Here is a 5,316-nt window from a genome sequence, read left to right as displayed (position 1 = left end):
CATTTCAGTGTTTGATACGAGATAAGCGCTTCCAGCCTCGGCCGTTTGGGAAGTGGAGGAAGATGATTGGGTAGAAGACCAAAGCTGGGGGACAAGACTACTTGTGGCAAAGAAGAGGCAGGTGTAACAGCCCAGGGACTGGCAGCCCGTATTTAGGTTTCCTTTAATAGAAAAACACATCCCTTGCTGGTCCTTTTTCTCAGCTTGTTATTGCCTCTGCTCAGCTCTCCACAGTGTTTTCTTTGAAAACACACATACGGTACACTTCTTCACCTATACACACACGCACATAGGGCTTAGTGCTGCTCTTGCTACCAGAAGTGGGGAAGGGGCTGCAGCAGAAAGCCTCTAAAAGCTCAGCAGAAATGTATTTATAGACAGAAATAAAAGGATTATACCTCCATGAAGTAGTAAGGGAAAGCCAGTGATTTCCAGACATGCCAGATGCTGTACAATCTCAGCTGGAAGGAAGGCGGGGGTGGGAAGGAAAATACGCGGGGGGGTGGGTTGAAAGTGGAAAAAGAGAAAAAGGGAGTGACAGATGGGAAGAGACAGACTGACAAAGAGAAACAAGGTGCTTTCTCTGAGTTACTTCAGTAAATTCGCATTAGCCTCCGAGCCACACCAGAGCCCGATAATTATCCCCTGCCAGCTTGCTATAGGAGTGCATGGTTTTTTGTGGAGAGGGGAGCCTGCTAAGTCTTAATTACCAACGTAATGAGGAAATCTACCCTTGTCTTGCAGCATGTGCGCACGCTCTGCTGTACGCAAGGAGGCGCTTTTGGATTTATTTTTCATCCTAATGCCGACCTGCTTTTGAGCGCAAGCGGGGATAAAAGGAAAATCCAGCAAACAGCTGTCAAAAGTGGAACCACTGCCAAACATGAATTACGTAACGTCCACAAACCCATTTCTATCGCTGCGTATTCCATTCATATTCCTACAAAATAAAAGTCCCGCTCCTCTTCCTCAGTTTCCTCCCCCGTTCGCTCTCTTTTTTTTTTTTGTTCTTTTTTTTTTTTGACTTCTTCTGCGCCTCATGCTGTGCAGATGTTGGCTCCCGGATGTGCGCATTCAAGTGTTAATACCCGAGTAGTCTGCTGTTGCTAAGGAGAATACAGTCAAGGCTTTAAAGCAAATGGAGAGAGGGAGGTGGGGTGGTTGTGGTGGGGGGAGACAGAGAGAGAGAGAGAGAGAGAGAGAGAGAGATGAATAGCTCGTGAAAAGAAAGGGGAGGAAATGAGGCAGTGGGTGACAAGATTTCAGCTGGAGGAGACAGTCTGTCAAAGCAGTGGGAAGGTGCAGCATGATAGCTCATGGCCGTTACTTCAATGGAGCTGTGTGCAGCTCGCAGTTAGGCTGAACTCGCTGTAGAGTTAAGGTACGTCTTCTTCTGCATATTAAAACAAGACGAAGTGCACATCAACATAATCGACGGCGTCCATGTAGTTATTTATCCCTTATTAAGTGCCTTGAACGCATCTTGAGCCATTATTTTCATATTCAGTCAGTCAGGCTGATAAAACTGTCAATCGTTTGTGCAATTAATAAGAGGTGAAAACATGTTCGTATGTTTGTCATTTTTAAAATTGGAAGAGTTATGGAATCAAAAATGAAGACATTCAGATACGAGTATTTAACTTGGGGGCTAGCTGTTTTAGACTGTGGCGAAAATGGACATCATAGCCAAGCAACAACCTCCAAGACTGGAAAGCGACCTGCAGTTCAACAGTTGGCCACTTGAGGGTGGCTAAAACGGCTAGTAAAAAATACAGCAGATATAAAAATGTCTATGGCCTTGATCTTTTTTTCATTTAAAGGCCAAGCCAATCAGAGAGGCCTCTTTGCCCATTTATGAATTAGCCATGCATTAGATGGAGACACTGCGCTGCAGGAAAACTTTGGGTGATGTCAGGCACCAAGACTTTAAAATTTCAAATCGATAACTGCACAGCCCGACACTAGCATTAATAAATGCAGGTCGTTTCTTCCTTACGATTAAGATTAAGATTAAGATTAGGAAAACCTTTAGTCGTCCCGCAACGTGGAAATTGCTTAATGGTTTCGTGGCTGAAGGGATTAAGTGACTAAGTCAACTTAGTTTGACTCATACAGCTTGAGCTCAGGACTCAAGCAGGAAGCAGGCCTCCAAACTGCCGTGACTTCTCAGTCGGACGGATGCGCAGATGTGACCGGCAGATGCTCTATCTATCCCTCTTCTGTTTACACTTCAAATCCCTGTGCAGTAGTGGCATCATCTGCTACGTATCAAAAGACACTGACACGTCCCATCTGCCCTGGGGGCTGCAGAGCGAACAGCGAAGACCACGACTACAGTGCATGTACAGCATGAACAGTCCCACCGGAGCAACACTCTATTTCTGCATCACGGAGGAGAGGAAATAATCACTCCTCTGGGATGTTATTTTTATCAACGCCGAGTTGATCAATCCAGCGACCATCACGACCCCTGCTGACATGACACGTTACACTGTATCAGCCCGTAGGTTACATAACCCATCCATCTTTTAATCTGCCTGATTATCGTTTCCATTCTACGGAGGGAAAAGTCACAGGGAATCGGCCTTAGGTGAAATATCTGATAGACTTGACACGAGCTGTTGTTGCGAGGTCCAAGGAGCCTCATCTCTTTACCCCTTCTAAGCCAACCTGCAGATTAAAGATGAAGGATTATGAGCATGTGGACAATGCAACTAGGTCTCAGCTCTATTGTAAAGCATCAGAGCTCGGTTTTTAATCTAGCCAAACAGCAAAGGCAAAAGGCAGCCATACTTTTGATGCCTCTAGTGATCACTGGGCTGCACTTTCATCCTAAAACGAGTGTGCAAGATGCGCATGCAGCAACTCTGTGAAGGACTCATGGATGCAGTGCCTCTGCGGGGAATAAGGCACTTGATGTAGTTCTGGGCGCATAAAAACATTTCCTGCAAATCCTACCATCAAGAATATTTACTGCACGGTTTTTAATTTCAGCAAAAACAAAAAAACATAATTTTCCGCATTTAAATGTGATTATTTAGATGTTAAGGAACCACCACAAGGCTCTCCGGACCCCGCTTAGGGAAACCCCTCACGCTCCAGCGGATGCCCGTGGTGCCCACTGGCGATGTGAGCTGGTGTCACTGCTGCTGCTCCTCTCATTGCAGTGCTTCTGTCAGACGCGGGACTACGGCCAAGCAGGACGAGACGCGAGCGATGCGCTAAAACATTTTGTTCTGACTCTTAACCGCACCTCGGCGGTCCGGTCTCCGAGAGCTCACCGGTCCTAATTGGCTGCGCATGCTCGATGGAGCGAAAGTGAGACATTTGACCACCCCCGTACAGGTGCAGATGTTTGCATTGGGATGCATGAGGGGATAGAGGGAGGGGGTTGAGAGAAGAGAAGAGAAGAGAAGAGAAGAGAAGAGAAGAGAAGAGAAGAGAAGAGAAGAGAAGAGAAGAGAAGAGAAGAGCTGCAATACAACTCAAAAGAGCTGCACTTGTAGCCTGCACCAAAAAATCTTAACAGACCAGACGGCCGGCTCTGACGCACGGCATGCGCTCACCTCACTCATGTCGGAAACGCGGGGAGTTCTGCAGCAGGAGTGGACTTCAGTCTTCTTCTCTCCCGTCCTTGAGTCAGTCACTCAGACAGTCAGTCAGTCAGACAGACAGGCAGACAGACAGACAGTCGTCGTCAAGAGTGCTGCAGTGCTGGGAAGACTGGAGGAATCGGGGAGATGGAGCGGCGCTGATGTCTGCGGAGGTTTCCGAGTGAAGCGGCTGGAGAAAGAGAGACAGAAAGGAGAAGTGATGCTCAGCTCTCCGGCTCAGACGATGGAAGGAAGCTTTAGTGGTTGTCACGGTGCGGTTTATGGGCAACAGAATCTCTCTCTCTCTCTCTCTCTCTCTCTCTCTCTCTCTCTCTCTCCCCCCTCTCTCTCGCCCACTCAGGCTCAGCCAGTCACCAGGGAGCAGACTAGTGCCCTAGTACAGGGATGTAGGCTAATAGATACATAATAAGGAGAGTAACCCTGGAGCATTTAGTTCTTCCTTTCACAGTGCAGTTTTAATTGGTGTTTTTTTTTAATATATATATATGTATATTTTATTTTGAAAATAATCCCGATTACCTCACAAGCTTTCAACATTTATATCCCTCCCGCAGTTTAACACGTTAAAGCATGTGAACATCTGTATTTTTGGATTGGGATTTTGCACCCTTTTCTAAAACTTCTCACTACGGAGCTCATACATTTTTTTTCTTTTTAAATCCATGTCCAAATTAATGTCTGGTTTCCTCTGCAGAATTTCAAAATAAACCCTGTTTGCAAACTAAAGACTATTGATGATAAATATTGTGTGTGGACATGTGTTTTGAGTGCCATCATAATTTCGTAATTTCGAACTACAATGCCAAATAAACGTCCTTATCCTTGTCTGTATTTTTAAGGTTAAATCTTGGCGTCACGTGATTTTCGCTTTCATTTGCCAGATTTTTCATGTTGACATTCTTACAGCGGGAGTGAATGTGAGTTTATTTTTAGGAGGGGAAAAAATGAAAGACGTCCGGTTTTGCTGAAGTCCCTCCTGACTTTACTCAAGCTGAATCGCATGACTTGAACCCGGCAACAGAAACTGTAATTAGTCACACATCTTACATTGTTGCGTGACGGTGGTTTACAAATGACCCCATTAAGTTTAAGAGCTCAATAGCAATAACTAGATAAGGCTGGGGATATGGTTAAGTGCTGTGGGAATGCATAAAGGCAGGAAAACATTTCACTTCCTCTTTAATCTACTCCAGTTTTGGAATTTAAAGTTCTCTGTGTCTCCGCTAGAGGGCGGTGTTGCCCCACACATCATCAAGACTCCACCTGCTTTGGGACGTGAAGGCGCCTGTAAACTGTTCAGTTGCAGATAATTAGGAAACTGTAATTAATTGGTGCCTGTAGACATCCACATTAGGTCTAGTGGTCTTTAGAGTTTACAACACCTCATGCATTCAGCGAGAACGGCTAAATTATAGTGATACACGACTTATAAAACAAGATGAGGTGGCAGAGGAGTCACAAGAGCTGTCTGTCAGTCTTAAAACCATTCAGCCTGGGTTTTTGCCTAAAGGACAAGAGGCTTAACAACTTCTTGGCCTAAATTGACATGGCAACATCACATCCAGAACCTTTGATATTCAGACAAATTTTCAATGTAGTTCTGAAATAAATTTGAAATACGTTGTGCAATTTGCCAGCAGAGACCTTCTGAGTTTGTTGACTTCCAGATGAGAGGATGGGACCCTGACGAAAGATGAATCCG

This window comes from Mugil cephalus, chromosome 1, assembly GCF_022458985.1.
Source record: "Mugil cephalus isolate CIBA_MC_2020 chromosome 1, CIBA_Mcephalus_1.1, whole genome shotgun sequence".
NCBI classification, from domain to species: domain Eukaryota; kingdom Metazoa; phylum Chordata; class Actinopteri; order Mugiliformes; family Mugilidae; genus Mugil; species Mugil cephalus.
The sequence above is the reverse complement of the archived record's forward strand: the minus strand, read 5'-3'. Positions refer to the sequence as shown.